This window comes from Leopardus geoffroyi, chromosome B2 (assembly GCF_018350155.1).
Source record: "Leopardus geoffroyi isolate Oge1 chromosome B2, O.geoffroyi_Oge1_pat1.0, whole genome shotgun sequence".
Lineage (NCBI taxonomy): Eukaryota > Metazoa > Chordata > Mammalia > Carnivora > Felidae > Leopardus > Leopardus geoffroyi.
In genome coordinates, this window is record NC_059332.1 from 11049802 (window position 1) to 11066954 (window position 17153).

The window sequence follows — 17153 nt, forward strand, 5'->3', positions numbered from 1 at the left end:
CCCTCCTCTGCTCATGCTCTGTCTCTCTTTCTCTTTCAAATATAAAACGTAAAAAAAAATTTAATAAAAAAATAAATCCACATCTTCAGCACACACCCCAAAGGTTCTGAGAAATAGTGACTTAAGTTTGATTCTCGATGTTAGTGGATTTCAACCGTGGTTCACATTCGATTTCTGTGAGAGGATTTAAAAAGAAAAAAGAAGAGTCCTCATGCTTGTACACCAAAACCCCAAAACAATCAAAGCAGAAAGTCAAGTGTATGAGACACAGCCATCAATGTTTCCTCAAACTTTGGGGTGATTATTTAGTGTTTCCAGGTGATACTGTATGTCTGGGTTGTTTGATATCAGATTCCAAGTCCCTCCCTGAAGATTCTGATTCGGCAGGTCTGTCTGGGGCAAGACCCTGAGTCTGTATGTCTAACAAGGGCCCTCCGGGTGATTTTTATACTGGGGTTTGAGAAATGAATCTATCTTAGCTGAGTCAGAAACTCTCAGCTCCTGGGAAGGCTGCTCCAATGGAGCTTTTGAGTATGGTTTTGGAGCCCTCATTCCATGCATCTATTGGCCTGGGTTTTCCCAAAGGTAGAGAGAGAGGAATTCATCTTACTAGATGCTTCCTAGCAATGAAATCCCACTGCTTTATACCACAGTGACCTCGTTAGCCTCACTTCTTACTAATATAGCAGGATGTTTCTCCCACTTACTTAGACTACGTACCAGGCACGTGGTCTTAACAGCACCTAATATAGTAACTAATTTAATGTTCATGACAACGTTACGAAAAGGAACTCTTCTTAGTGCTAATCTAAGAGTAAGGAAATTGAGGCATAGAGGTTAAGCAGATCACGTAAGCTCCCAAAGTCACCTGGAGGACGAGTTTGGACCCAAATAGCTGAGAACCAAGGTCCACTCTCCCACCCATAATGCTGTAATGGCGCTCACCAAACAAGAGTTGAAGAGCCTATTTGCACATCGCTTGCTGCCAGAAAAAGAGCACAGAAAGGATCAAATCAGGGAAGCTAATGTTTATTGAATCCCCACCTGTGTTCCAAGTGCTAGGCTAAGAGCTTCATGCATATCACTGCATCTAGTCCAAGACTCAGATATCATCCCTCCTGTCATGGGCACACTAGGTATACTACCTTACTCAATAGTGGGAAGTTAACACTTGAAGAGCATTGTGCAAAAACAACAACAACAAAAAAAAAACAAAAACAAAAAAACATATAAAGCAGCCAAAGAACGCTTCAAAGGGATTTGGCAGGCTGGACCCCGAAGAATGAGCCATGGGAGGGAGTGGGAGGTGTTGGGCTAGAGGAAGCTGAGTGCAGGGTGACCAGGACTGGCTGTGGAAGGAGGAGTTGTGGGGAGCTTTGGCTCAGAGAAAGGACGGGGCTGCCTGAGGTCCTGGGAAGGGAGAAGAGTTTCATTCAGACATTCTGCTTCTCAGCGCAGATCTTAACAAGTCAGGACAAACGGTGAGGTCCATCCACTCAGAAATAACATGACACAACACTGCCTTTAAAGAGGAGCTGATGCCTCCAACTACCGCGAGGAAACACAGAGGCGACTTCTTCTGTCCTGCCTGAGACTTCTCCCTGCGTAGCAAGCGGTACCGGAGGGAGAAAGGGGTGCAAATCCAATGCCTTTAACCCTGAGAACTTTAAGGATTTGTCAAGTGGCACACGTTGCATGTTTCTTGAGGGAAAACAGTGGCAAGGGGCTGCGAAGCACCACCTTTTTCCGACCTCTGTTCGGGGATATCACGTGATGCCAGTCCCAAGCAGCACATCTAAGAAGAGCCACGAGGAAATCTGCCTGGCCTCCTGGGTTCCAGACATCCAGTGCTACCTGCCAGGTCACAGGGCACACTGAGTGAGGTCTTGGAACTCTGTGCTGAACAGCTGAACAGAAAGGGTCTAAAAGACACCGGACCTCAGACACACAGACAAATTCCAATGAGAGGTCCAGGAGGTCTGGTAAAGAACGTACCCAATGGCATGAGCATTCCAGATACACAGCTCTGATTCTAGAATATGAGCTACGCAGTCTTTTTATGTGGGCTATGGACAGCCCTGAGCCCAAAGACATTAACTGGAGCTGAAAAAGGCAGGCAAACTTCTGCAGGTGAATGAATCCCACCCTTAACTGCAGCAGGGATGGAAATGCTAGGGTTTCCATGAAAGATGTGTTCCCATCAAGGCCAAGAACAAGCGAGTTAGGTACAAGACAGTCACAGAATCCCAGGAGTGAGGAGAGTAGGTAAGGAGACAAAGTGTGATAAAGTCTACAAGAAGGTCCAAAGGACAAAAAAAAGCAACGCAATGATTTTCATTGAAGGCAATAAATCACACGAATAAATGAACATTTAAGCGATGCTATCCTTCATTCCTGCTTCATTGAGCTCCCACCATGATTTGTCAGCAAGGTTGCAAAACAAGCATTACCAATAGGAAAAGAAGAAAGGGGAAAAAAGCCTGATTGACTGACTGATTGAGGAGTTTATCATTTTTGGAAACTTCCACTATGTGTTTTATTTGCCCTGGGCAAGTAAAGCTGAGCAGACCACATGTGTCAAGCAAACCAGAATTAATGGTCCAAGTTTTCTTGTATTTTTACTTCCCAGATCCAAGAAATAGTAGCTGAGGACATCTATAATTTAACATTGTTTCAAGGCAGACTGCACTCACATTTCCCATCTTTAATATGTTCCATTTAAAATCCATACCTACTGGGGAGCCTGGGTGGCTCAGTCGGTTGAGCATCTGACTTTGGCTCAGGTCATGATCTCACAGTTTGTGGGTTCGAGCCCCACGTCGGGCTCTGTGCTGACGGCTCAGAGCCTGGAGCCTGCTTCGGATTCTCTGTCTCCTTCTCTCTCTGTCCCTCTCCTGCTTGCACTCTGTCTCTCTCTCTCTCTCTCTCTCTCTCTCTCTCAAAAATAAACATTAAAAAAATTTAAAGGGGTGCCTGGGTGGCTCAGTCGGTTAAGCATCTGACTTCAGCTCAGGTCATGATCTCGCAGTTTGCGAGTTTGAGCCCCACGTCGGGCTCCGTGCTGACAGCTCGGAGCCTGGAGCCGGCTTCAGTTTCTGTGTCTCCCTCTTTCTCTGTCCCTCCCCCGTTCATGATTTGTCTCTCTCTGTCAAAAATAAAGCTTAAAAAAATAGTAATAAAATAAAATCCATACCTATTGTTTTCTCTTTGTACATCGTAAGGTCATAATCTCCTTTATGCGCTGTCCTGAGAATGACTTCTTTATGGGCAAACCATGCACGGCCTGCTTGCAACCCACAAGGCCTTCAAAGCTGGCCACACCACCAAATGTGGAGCACATTCTCAGACACACCCAATGAAAGCCAAGCCTGTTGTTTCTAAGAATTATTTGTGCATGCCCATGAGCACAAATGAAGTGAATTCCCCCCACCCCCGCCAAAAAATGTTTCCTAAACACCTATCAGCGTAAGGAAACGGCACACTGGACAAAAGCCTACAAGAGCAAACTGCACCGGCTATCGTGGGGGCGGGGGGACTCTGCCTAGTGTTCTCACCTGCTATGCCTCATGTTCTGCATGGAATATCACAAAGCCTCCGTAAACGCTGGTGAGAAGAACGGAAGTCGCCTGAAGTAAAAACAGGATTTATGTGCATTTGTGAACCGTCCTTGCCTAAAACCGCAAATGAAGATTCGACTTTGATTAGGCTGTCAAGCAAATACTTACACGTCCCTCTACATTCACATTCACCTGGCACTGACCCCGCACTTGGCTGAAAGGAAGACACGTAGACAGCCATCTGACTCAACGACACTGATGCTCATCTAGGAAGCTCTGCGGCCCAGCGTGGTGTTGGAACTCCCACCCAGTATCACGGAGTCATAAGGCACAGACTCCTAGGAAATGTCTTGGCCTTTCTAAGACTCATTTCTCTCATCAATATGACAGGATTACCTTAAAAACTTCGTATGGAGGGGCGCCTGGGTGACTCAGTCGGTTAAGCGGCTGACTTTGGCTCAGGTCATGATCTCTCGGTCCGTGAGTTCGAGCCCCGTGTCGGGCTCTGTGCTGACAGCTCAGAGGCTGGAGCCTGTTTCAGATTCTGTGTCTCCCTCTCTCTGACCCTCCCCCATTCATGCTCTCTGTCTCTCAAAAATGAATAAATGTTAAAAAAAAATTTTTTTTAATTCCTATGGAAACTAAATATGGTTGACAATAGCTAATGCTTATTGTTTATTTATTATTTGCCAGAACTGGTAAATGATATGTACATCTTTCCTATATTTATGTCATATACATATATAATCTCATCTAATCCCCCCAACAACCCTGTGATTATTGATTCCATTCTACAGATGAAGACATCTAGACAATTAGCTAGTTGGTCCAGGTCACATGTAGCAACCACCAAAACCAGGATGGAAATGCAGGTAGTCTGGCCCCAAAGCCAGTGCCCCCGACCACTCTGCCATACGTGCATATGGGCCTGGATGTTCTCTAGGCCCAGAAGATAAAGTGACAATATTCGTTCTTACCCCTCAGGAGGTGAGCTAGGTGTCTGGAGTACTAAAGGGATAATTTTTTTTTTTTAATGTTTATTTTTGAGAGAGAAAGTGTGAGCAGGGGAGGGGGAGAGAGGGGGACAGAGGATCCAAAGCAGGCTCCATGCTGACAGCAGACAGCCCAACGTGGGCCTCGAACTCACAATGAGATCATGACCTGAGCCAAGGTCAGATGCTTAACTGACTGAGTCACTCAGGAGCCCCAAAGATAATTTTTAACTTAAATACCCTTATGTGTTCCTTGAACTTTATGAATATATTCCCTGTTCAGAAAAATAATATACTAAAAAGAGGTTTTTTGAACACTAAAGTTGGTACAAGAGTCAACAAAAATCAGTAATAATACTATCCCTTATGTAAAGAGGGGAGTGTCCTTTCCACAATTTAAAACTTAAAGCATTATGAAGTCTTACAATCACACAAAAGCCCACCCAGGAGCCTGCTTAAAACACGCTGAAGTTTCTAATATAATCATTGCATTGATTCTTCAGGCCTCTTGTTTTCCACTCACAAAGGTTTCACTGACTGTGCCAGGAGGGCATCCCACGCAGGGCCTTTGCACTTGCCGTTTTCCCTGCCAGGACCCTTCCTCTCCTGTTTATTCAGAGGCTCCTCCCTCACCTGCTTTCTTCAGGTCCACACTCAAATATCATCTCAATCACACTCTTTAAAAAACTGCAATCCCTTTATCTTGTCCCCATAGCACAGATCCCCATCTGATGACACATTCTGTTTTTACGTATTTATTCTATTGTCTGTCTCCCAACCCAGACCCTTAGAAGGTCAGCTCCCTGAGAGCCGGGATTTTTGTCTCCTCAGTTCATTGCTATTTCCCCTGCTCTGAGAAGAGTAAGATAGGTAGACCTTCATTTAATTGTTAAATGAAAAAATTGACTGCGGCCCGTGGACTCTTCCTGTGTTGAACATTTTGAAATTCCTTTTTTTTTTTTTTTAAGTTTATTTGCTTTGAGAGGGAAAGGGAATGCACAAGCAGGAGATACACAGAGAGAGAGGGAGACAGAGAGAATCCCAAGCAGGCTCCACACTGTGAGTGCAGAGACCCATATGGTGCTCGATCCCACAAACTGTGAGATCATGACCTGAGCCCAAATCCAAAGTCAGATGCTTAACCAACTGAGCCACCCAGGCGCCCCTAACATTTTGAAATTCTTAATTTAAGTACATATCACATTTATCTTACGGGGCTAGCTTCAACAAAGAGTGAGGACTGACCTACACAGAATTTTAAGAAAGTCCAAAGAGTCACAACATCTACAAATTCATTCTTTGGGGTTTCTCTTCCAAAGCTCTTTTAAACTGGAAAAAGGGGTGTGTCACAGCAAGCTTGCTGATTCGAAGGGAGCTGGTAGAAGGGGAAATCCACAGAAGCTGAATTCAGACTGTGGGTCTCCGTGCCAACCTGTCCGGCAAGTTCCTTAACCATCCCACACCCAAGCTTCTTAACCAATAAAAAGTTGGTAATTGTAACAGTGCTTAACTTATAAACATGTTGTGAGGCTTACATTGGTTTCAGTGAGGGTAAGTTTAGGTATGAGCTAAGCCCTTGGTAAACTATTAAAATGTAATACATGTGCTCAGTAAATTGGTAAACTGTTAAAATGTATTATATGTGCTAAGTAAATGTAACATAAAGAAACGTTCCTCTCCACCTTACCACCAAAACAGTAAAAATTAAGTGAAATTTAAAGAATAGAACAGAAAGTCAAATTTGATAGAAAATATAAACTTAAAATGTCACTTAAACAACTAATGTCAAGTCCCTGGGCTTTGCATTTTTAAGGATTCCAAAGCAAAGTAACAAAATCTAAAGAAAACAGTGCAGTGTGGCTGCCAAAGGGCACAAATTAAGAATTTGCAGATGAGAGAGAGGTGCCTGGGTGGCTCAGTGGGTTAAATATCTGACTCTTGATCTCAGCTCAGGTCTTGACCTCAGGGTCGTGAGTTCAAGCCTCGTGTTGGGGTCTGCACTGGGCATGAAGCCTACTTAAAAAAAAAAAAAACAAGGGGCACCTGGGTAGCTCAGTCGATTAAGTGTCTGACTTCGGCTCAGATCATGATCTAGTGGTTCATGAGTTCGAGCCCAGCATCGGGCTCTGTACTGACAGCTCAGAGCCTGGAGCCTGCTTTGGATTCTGTGTCTCCCTTTGTCTCTAATCCCTACCCACTTGTGCTCTGTCTGTCTCTCTCTCTTTCTCTCAAAAATAAACAAACACAAAAAAAAATTTTTTTAATTCCAGCAAGGGGAAAAAAAGAAGCTTTTAAGATAGCACGTTTTTTTTTTTTTTTTAACAGAGCACATTCTATCAGAGGAAGTCATAACAACCTCCAGAAGCCACCCAGACAAAAACCCAGTGGAAACAAGCATTTACTGAACTTCAGTGAAGAAGCATCACTTGTTTGTTGATAAAATAAAAATGAATGAAAAATCTAAATTCTCAGGCACCTGGGTAGGTTGAGCAATTCTCAGGGCACCTGGGTAGGTTGACATGAGATCTCATGTCGTGATCTCACTGTTCATGGGATCAAGCCCAGCATTGGGCTCTGCACCAACAGCAAAGAGCCTGCTTGGGATTCTCTCTCTCTGCCCCTCGCCCACTAGCGCACACATGCACTCTCTCTCTCAAACAAATAAACTTTAAAAAAATCGAAGTTTTCTTGCTGCCTTTTTTACCCTCGGAATATTAAAAGTATACAATCTTGGGGCGGGCACCTGGCTGGCTCAATTGGTGTAGTATGTGGCTTGTGATCTCAGGGTCGTGAGTTCTAGCCCCACATTGGTCTCAGAGATTATTTAAGGAAATTTTAAAAATAGTAAGTATACAATCTTCTAGAAGCCAGTCAACCTTCCTTTAAAGGGTATGGAGGAACTGACAGATGTTCAACCAACATTAAATCCTTTATGTTTTGCCTTACAAAAGCAGGGCCGGTGAGACTGAGATCTGTGTGCCTGCACAACTGCCTCACTTTATAGAGACAGAAACTGATACAAGCAAGTTAAATGGTTTTGTTGGCTCCCATGTTCATTCCTTACAAATGGACACCAGACTCTGTTTCATTTAATGTGGAAATTACTTTCTTGAGGAAAAAACCACTTTCCTCTTTAGCCCAAAGGAATTAAAACACTGGATTAAAGGGTTAAATAAATAACCTGGATTACCTTCTTAGGGTTTTTTATCAGAGGCTTCTAAAGCTCCTTACTATTTCAGTCAGGGTTTTTCATTATGAGGGGAAGGAATAGACTTTTTCTCCCTCACAAGTTGAAAATCCAGAGGCTTCTACTTTAACATATATTCAAGTTATGATTGTACATCTCCCTTGGGGTTGCCACTAGACCCTGTATATGTAAATGTAAGAGACTCATCCGAAACAATACTTTCTTACCTTTATTGTGACCATACATAAAACCATCCCCAACTTGAAATGGCAAACTTTGACCCTCTTTTGGAGAGACATTCCTGCCTCAAAACTGAATGCATTATCCCTTTAACCTTCAAATCATTCAGTGATCAGCATCACATATACTGGAAGAAATGCCAATAAATTCAAAGGAAGATGATTTAACAGTAGTAAAACAACCATGGGGCACCTGGGTGGCTCAGCTGATTGGGCATCTGACTTCAGCTCAGGTCATGATCTCACCGTCTATGGGTTCGAGCCCTGCATTGGGCTCTGTGCTGACAGCTCAGAGCCTGGAGCCTGTTTCAGATTCTGTGCCTTCCTCTCTCTCTGCACCTCCTCTGCTCGCTCACTCTCTCTCAAAAATAAAAATTAAAAAAAAATTTTTTTTTTTAAGGAAAATTCCAGGGACACCTGGACGGCTCAGTCAATTGAGCATGTGACTTCGGCTCAGGTCACGATCTCACAGTTCATGGGTTCAAGCCCCACGTTGGGCTCCGTGCTGACAGCCCGGAGCCTGGAGCCTGCTTCGGATTCTGTGTCTCCCTCTCTCTCTGCCCCTCCCCCACGCACACTCTGTCTCTCTTGCTCTATCAAAAATTAAAAAAAAAAATAAACATAAAAAATTAAAAAGAAAAAAAGAATAATAAAACAACGTACAGGAAGCAAATGATAAAACTGACATCCAGAGTGATAATTCCCAAGTGTTCATATATCATTTTCAATTAAGAGTTTTCCTACTGACTCTGAGGAAAACCAGTGCTCTGTACCAGTTCTCCAGGAAGAAACTCACCCATAGGACGAGGCTTCAGAGAAGCCTCAACTGGCCCCAACTATCACAATGACACCTGCCAGTGAACAGAGCCTCCTACCATTTGTTATCCCACCAATCCAAATGCTAACCCTGCCAACTGCAATTATCATCCCCCCCACTTTTGAGATGACAGAGTCTCGGAGAGGTCAGTCATTTGCCCCAAATCACCTTGCTAATAGATTAAGGAGCCAGGATTTATATACCCTGCTCTTTCTGATGCCGAAGCCAGAATTCCTTCTCCTCTCCAGAAACATCATGTGACTTTTCTCCCCCACTAGCCTGAAACTTACGACTTTGTGCTCATCAAACATCTCCAGAAAATGTCTTTGTTTTTATCTGAGGCAATGATACACTCTCTGGCTACTGCATTCACTCAGATGAGCATATCTGACCAACAACTGCTGTCATCCAACAGAAAGTAGACCTGTACGAAGACACCACAGGACAGGGAGGTTTTGCCTGTGCCAAAGAAAGCAGGGAAATTTAAAGTTTTGGGGAGCTGGCTGGCCTCCAACAGCACGACCACGATTTCCAGATGGCAAGCCACCCCATCATAGGTGTCTTTTTCGTATTTGAATTAACAGAATGAATTACGGAGAGGTTTGGTCCAAGCCATTCTATGAAAAGAACTCTTCTGTAAATACATTTGGGGAAACTCACAAGTGAATATATCCAAGGCTATGGATGTGAAGAGACCCACAGAAGTTGCTGCTGATCCTTAAGGATTAGTTAAGGAACATTCAGAAGTTCCTGGTTGAGTTTTAACAGTAATTTATTTAACAGTTAATGTTAAACTTAATTTAACATTAAGTCTGAGGAGCTCATCCATTTCAGCAATATCTTCAAGCGCATATTATGTGCCTGTGGCCAGATAGGATTCCATCAACCATGTCCCCAGACTCCATCAGGGAAACCGGAAACGTCTTCCTCTTTGGCCGGAATAGTTCATGGACTGTCTTCGGGAGGGAACTTTTTGCTGTTTCGGTTCAAGCTGGGTAAGATGATGGATGGCCTGTGACTTCAGGGTGAAGGGAAGCAGAGTCTTTAAGCCCAGAGAGGACCCATGAGGCCGACGCAAAGTTGTTTCAGGGCTGAGAGGAGGAGCTGCCTCTCTTAGTCTGACCAAGAAGTAGGGTGGGTGAGAAAAGCATCTAATGTTTTTGCTCAGAACACAGAATTTTCCTTCATAGCTGCTTCCTGCCTTGTTCGTAAGAGTAAAAAAAGAAAACATGTAAATGGGGTATAGAAGCATGCTGGGGGAAAAAAATGGATAACATGTACATTTGAAAGCACAGATGTTTAATATCTCAGTTTCCCAAAGATTATGATTTCATACGGGCTTTTCAAGAAAGTATTGTTATACAGAAGCAGGACATGCTTATTGAACTAGGTACAAAGAAAATTCTTATCAGAGATGGTAAAGTTTGAGTGGAAAATTATCCCAGAAGCAATGACATACCTAGCAGATTTGACCAGGAGTAAATCACCCAACACCACCTTTCTCTATATGACAGAACTATTTTCAGTAATAATTGCGAAAGGAAGCAGATAAAAGTGATGGCCAGAAAAGAAGCATAGGCAGGAACACTCTTATGGTACTTCACTCAATGTGTGTAATCATGCCCCCAAAAATAAAGAATAAAAACGAAAAGAAAGATAAGGGAGAAAAGTAATGGACCAATGCCCTTTAATTATTGTAATGTAGTTCGGAATAAAAAGGGAAAAGCTTATATTTATACATACGCCTATCTTTATATACGAAAAATAATGAATATTAATTTACCTATGCATAATATGACAGCAACCAAACAAGCTAATTTCAATAAAAATGAAGTGTCCAGGGGCACCTGGGTGGCATAGTCAGTTAAGCATCCAACTGTTGATCTCCGCTCAGGTCATGATCTCATGGTTTGTGAGTTTGAGGCCCACAGGGGGCTCTGCACTGACAGCATGGAGCCTGCTTGGGACTCTCTCTCTCCCTCTCTCTGCTCCTCCCCCACTTGTGCTCACTCTCTCTCTCTCTCTCAAAATAAATAAACATTAAAAAAAATCTTCAAAAAAAAAAAAAAGTGATGCGGGATGTAGGTAGCTCAGTGTTTAAGTAGGAGTTCTCCAAATTAACTTCTACATAGAGACAATGTTTATTAAAAAAATAATACAAATACACTAATTTTCAATTTACATAAATATTATTCAAATTCAATGATAACCACAGTAATTGTTTAGAACTTAGGCCCACGGGGGCGCCTGGTGGCTCAGTTGGTTGAGCATCTGACTTCAGCTCAGAGCATGATCTTGCGGCTCCTGAGTTCGAGCCCCACACCCTGCTTCAAATTTGGTCTCCCTCTCTCCTGCCCCTTCCCGCTCACCCTCTGTCTCTCTTTGTCTCTCTCTCTCATAAATAAATTTCAAAAAATTTAAAAAGAAGAACTGAGGCTAATAAAAGAGCTTTGTCAGGAAAGTACATTTTATCACTGACATTTAGAATTGCCATTACATGGGGATATTAAAAAGCAGACCAACTTTTAGTTGGTCTTTTTATTCTTTTCTAATTATATAGACAACGCATTCAATCCTTTCAGACAGTATCCCCAGGAACACGGTTCCTGATCTTGTACTGGACTCTTTACTCCCTATTATCACACTGGCCATCTTTTCTTAACTCCAGTAGACTGACCTGTATGACTGCCCCTATCCTAAAGAAGACCCAATCCACTGTAAAGCTTCAGGAAACCTGACATCTGCTGGCAGCTGGATCATGCCACACTCTCTCTGCTCTCCCACTCGTAGACCTGAGTGCCATCAAATGTGAGGTGCTAAGCTAAGACTGGGATCCTAGAATCAAAGGCAAGACTGTAAAGAAGACACCTCACGGACTTAGGTAGTAGTCTTGTGAGCCCCAAGTATTTTTGCATGGCCCTGTTTCCTAGACAGGTATTTGATTTAATGACATCAATCCATGTGAACCTGAGTAACAGTTACTTCTGTGCAGGTCCTGTGCTAGACAGTAGGGGGGCTGGGCTGGGGGCTAAATATGAATGAAACAATCCCTGTTTAAAATGTTCACAGCCCATGGGGCGCCTGGGTGGCGCAGTCGGTTAAGCGTCCGACTTCAGCCAGGTCACGATCTCGCGGTCCGGGAGTTCGAGCCCCGCGTCGGGCTCTGGGCTGATGGCTCAGAGCCTGGAGCCTGTTTCCGATTTCTGTGTCTCCCTCTCTCTCTGCCCCTCCCCCGTTCATGCTCTGTCTCTCTCTGTCCCAAAAATAAATAAACGTTGAAAAAAAAAATTTTTTTTTAAATAATAAAAAAAAATAAAAAAAATAAAATGTTCACAGACCAAAAGGGGAGTCCGTAGGAAACCTGAGATAAAGATGACAACAGACAAGCGCCTGAGTGGCTCGGTCGGCTGGGCGTCCGGCTTCTGCTCAGGTCATGATCTTGCAGTTTGTGAGTTCGAGCCCCACGTCGGGCTCTGTGCTGACAGCTCAGAGCCTGGAGCCTGTTTCAGATTCTGTGTCTCCCTCTCTCTCTGCCCCTCCCCCACTTGTGCTCTGTCTCTCTCTATCAAAAATAAATAAATGTAAAAAAAATTAACAACAAAAAATGATGACAACAGAATAGTGGCTCTTGTACAATGGAAACACAAAGGAACGGGAGCTTGTCCTCTCGAGGATCAGAGAAGGTGATGAAGAGCAGGGCTTAGAGGCCCTTGTTTCTGTATCTAATAACATGACATGGTTTTGTTCTCTGTTTGCCATGCTGTGGGACTGGAGCTGATTCCTTCTCATGACTGCTTAAGCCAGAGCCCCTCCTTCGATAAGGCAAATGCGAGAATTCAATGGGGAAGTTGTCTGGTTTACAGGACTTGGAATTGCAGTAGAGATTTCGTGGCTTGGGGAGTCCCACATCGAGTCCCACCCGCAGTTCTCTAAGCAGCAAAAGGAAGAGAAACTACAGCTGAAATGACTCAAGAAGGAACCTGAGATAATTTAATCCTTTTCCTTGCTTCACTCTACTTCAGGTTTTTCTGATGAACACAGTATGAAAACAGAGAACTGAACGGGCCCAACGGACTGAACCCAAAGAAAATGTCTCTCCAAAGTTCAGAGTGCACCCAAACATTACCAAATTAAAGAAAAAAAGTTTGTATAAAGAAAAAATGGGGAGGAAATGGGGTAGGAGGAAGAGACCATATAAAAGCCAAGATCCAAGGAAATGCTCAGATCAAAGATGGCGGATCCCGCTCTTGCCAACTCTTCCTCTACGTTGACTGAGACTCAGCCCTCAGGTCCCAGCCCTGCTTCTCTCCACCATGGATAAAAGGAAATTGTATATGGCGGGCCACTTCATTTCTCCCACCATCAGAAATGGCCCCTAAACAACTAAGTCTGGGATCTGGGAAGGTGGCACAACTTCCTTGCTTTTTAAGGAAAATATCTCAAATTGTGGTTGGAGAAAAAAAAAAAAATGGCTAAGCATTCTTTTTAAAGTTCAGAACAGTCTAAATTAAGGATTTGGGCGCACAAGAATTTAATCTGATTTTAAACTAAATTAGTCAAAGCTACTGCAAACCAGTTAACGGAGCTCCAGCAGAGGGAAACAGAGTGAAGGACAGAGACCTGAAAGCTTTTCTCTGCTTTCTCCACTAATGTCATTTTTCTCTTTGCCAACAGGAAGAGAAAACATAAATACTATATTGCACATTTAATATGCAAACCTGTCATTAGTTTTAAAATTACATTTCTTACCAGATGTAAATGTTATCACTCACTGCAAAATAAATTTACCCTCTTTAGGGGAGAAGGAAAATTGTTCCTTAGAGCATTACGAAATGAAGTGATTTACATTCAACAGAGGTTTCACACACATAAACCAATCATAGTCACAGGACATGTAACAGGGAGGAATTCTTAAGACTGATTTAAGAGTCATCTTTTTTAAATGTCTTGACCTTTTCAAATAATTATTAAGTAACGATGTCTTCCTTATTAAACATTTTTAAAAGCCATGCTTAATCCAATTACTATCTCCACTAAGTTTTTCGGTCTGAAAAGAATCGCAAGTTTACAAAGGAGCAAGGTGGAGGGTACAAAAATCACGTACACATAACACAAGAGTCTTTTTCGCAGGTCATACCAGCAGAAATTGGGCATACCTGAGCAAGTTTTAGAAACAAGAAAGTCCTGATGCCCGTGAGTTTGAATTCAAACTTAGAACATCTCTCCAACACTCAAACTAACGTAAGATAACACAAGAGTCACTGTTTCAGGGGCACCTGGGTGGCCCAGCTGGTTAAGAGCCCAATTCTTGACTTCGGCTCAGGTCACGATCTCACGGTTCATGGTTTCCAGCCTGGAGTCAGACTCTGCTGTGCTGTCAGCACAGAGCCTGCTTGGGACTCTCTCTCGCCTTCTCTGCCCCTCCCCCACTCGCTCTGTCTCTCAAAATAAATAAATAAAAACAAATCATTGTTTCAAAATATGAAGAGAACATATATTTTTTAAAGTGATTTGTTTTCATGTTCTCATCAAAATCAAAACACAAGGGGTGCCTGGGTGGCTCAGTCTGTTGAGCGTCCGACTTCGGCTCAGGTCGTGATCTCATGTTTCAGGAGTTTGAGCCCCGCGTCGGACTCTGTGCTGACAGCTCAGAGCCTGGAGCCTGCTTCAGATTCTGTGTCTCCCTCTCTCTCTCTCTGCCCCTCCCCTGCTCGGGCTCTGTCTCTTTCTCTCTCTCTCTCAAAAATAAACACTAAAAAAATTTTTTTTTTTAATCAAAACACAAAAAGCAATGCCAATAATTACAGTACACGGTGAATACAACTTAAGGGAACAACTAACTTGTTTAACAAGAAACCAGTGAAAGGAAGGCTCTAGTGACACATACTTAATCACTCAAGGAAGATTCCATTGGTACATTAAATACTAAAACGCTACCCCAAGAACACAGTTCTTTCAAAGCCTTGACAATAAATAGTAACGTATGCCTCATACAAATTACGGGTAAGACCAGGGTGTTCGTAATAGCAACAGCAATTCTGCTGTTCAAAAATTTACAGGGACTATTGGTCCCGCAGGGTTAAAAAGAATGAGAAAGAGCTTAAGAAGGGCATTTTCAAGTGCATATAAAATGTGGTAAGGAACTGGAAGTCGGGACGTGGAAAAACTGAAAGCGGTGAAGGTAATTCACTTACCAGGAAATGATATAAAAATAATCAGCTCATTCAATGAAAACATAATGCAGAATTAGGTCAGCGACACAGACCTAGAAACCTCCTTCCTGTCTCCCCACATCCCTCAGTCAATGCTGGCTACCTTTTCACTTGCCAACCCAGTGCTAAAAAAGCTAAGAAAGAACCACACCGAGGGGAGAGGAGGTCCCCCACTCCTACAGGAGTATCCAAGTACGTAGGGGTGCCTGGGTGGCCCAGTTGGTTGAGTGTCCGACTCCGGCTCAGGTCATGATTTCCTGGTTTGTGAGTTCGAGACCCGCATCGGGCTCTGTGCTGACAGCTCAGAGCCTGGAGCCTGCTTCCGATTCTGTGTCTCCTTCTCTCTCTCTGCCCCTCCCCAGCTTGCACTCTGTCTCTCAAAAATAAATAAACATTAAAAAAAAAACTGTCCAAGTATGTAACCTCTGCAGGAGCCTTTTCAAAGTCACGGCTGTAGAAATTTCGAGCCGGCAGTGAGCATGTGAGTACAGCTGAACAGAACGTCAACGTCCCCACAAAGACCTTCTGTTCTGCATTGCCCGTGACCCAGAGCCAGCCTTGGAAATTCTTCCGTGTCTCCATCACCAGAGAGTCTGCGGAGGAGGGAGGGAGGTTGAAAACTCCAGCTCTTCCCGGGCCCTTTCAGGACTCCAGGTGGCCCAGGGACATCTGCTGCTTTGCGTGACAGCTACCGAGGGGACGGGGCCATGTCCCATCTGGTCCTGGTTAAGACTAGCAAGAGTAAGGCTTGTTCTTCCCAAGTCCAGGTTCCTCTTCTCTAGCTTCCTTCCCTCCAGGGGCCCAGGGCTTTGACGGTGCGGGAACAAAGCTGCCGTCCACAAGCTCCCCAACGTCAGTCTTACTCTTCTCCCCACCAGCTCCCCTCTGCAGACTTGAGTAGGGGGACGCTGCTCTGCATCGGTGTTCCCCACCTTGACTGCCAGCTCTCTCTCTCTCGGTCAAATTGGGTCAATCTGCCGGACTCTGGCTTCTAGGCAGTGAAGAGAAGGATTTGGGGGACAGGTGGGGGTGCGACTTGTGTCCCTGATGCCGGATCAATCACACCACTTGCTGGCCTCAGGACATGGAGAGGAAGCACCGGACGAGGGCTTGGAACTTCGTGAAGGGCAAGGGCCCCTTTGCTCTGCTGTCTCCCATGGCCACCCAGGGTGGGCAAGCTCAGACCCCCTCCTGCCACCTCCTTGTCAGGCTTCTACTTGTAACAAAGAAATGCAGTTCTGACACAGCCTTCCACAAGGATGAACCTTGAGCACATGACGCTAAATGTAAGAAGCCAAGTGCAAAAGGGCAAATATGGTACGGTCCCACCTCTGCGAGGTACCCGAAACAGGCAAATCCATGAGAAAGTAGAACAGAAGTTTCTACCAGGGGCTGGGGAGAAGAGGGGATGAGGAGTTTCTATTTGGGATGATTGAAAAGTTCTGGAAATAGGGGCACCTGGGTGGATCAGTCAGTTAAGTGTCCAACTCTTGGTTTGGGCTCACGGTTCATGGGATCGAGCCCCACGTTGGGCTCTGCACTGAGTATGAAGCCTGCTTAAGATTCTCTCTCTTCCCCTCCCCTGCCCCTCCACCCACTCTCTCTCTCTCTAAAATAAAAAAAAAAAATTAAATGTTTTTAAAGGTCTGGAAATAGTGAATATATCTAATGCCATCAAATTTTGCACTTAAAAATGGTCAATCTGATGTTACGCATATCTAACCACACCAAAAATTTAGAACAAAAAAAGGAAAAAGATTAACAAAGGGAGACAAGACAACCTCACACATACCTCCCCCCACTGCCCACCTCACCCATCCCTCACTGAAACCAGTCTCAGTCCGTTTGTCTTCTCTGGCTCCACTAGGGGTGGTCACATTTTTCAATCCAAGGAGGTTGGGCTGCAGAACAACACGCAGAGAGACATGGAGAGGCTCTACTGTTTCCTGACTTGGTGTCAGGGCAGAGCTGTGCCGGGAGTTCAAGCAGTGTCTCCTATGTGCAGTGCAGTGGACCCCATTCTGGTTCCCCATGCTCCTTGATCCCAACCCTGAGCCAAATTCCCGAGGACTAAGTTAGTGGGTAACCTGGAACCCACATTCACGTTTTCAGGTAAGCCTTGACGGGACCCAGGAAAACCCATCCTCAA

At 44.2% G+C, this 17153-nt stretch overlaps 1 protein-coding gene and 1 non-coding gene across 2 annotated transcripts in view; one reads left to right on the forward strand and one right to left on the reverse strand.

Moving 5' to 3' along the window:
• Window positions 1-17153, reverse strand: part of RNF144B (ring finger protein 144B) — a 181082-nt gene that overhangs the window by 119026 nt on the left and 44903 nt on the right. The window lies entirely within an intron of this gene.
• TRNAQ-UUG lies at window positions 2742-2826 on the forward strand. Its single transcript has one exon. It is a non-coding gene; the product is annotated as a tRNA-Gln (tRNA).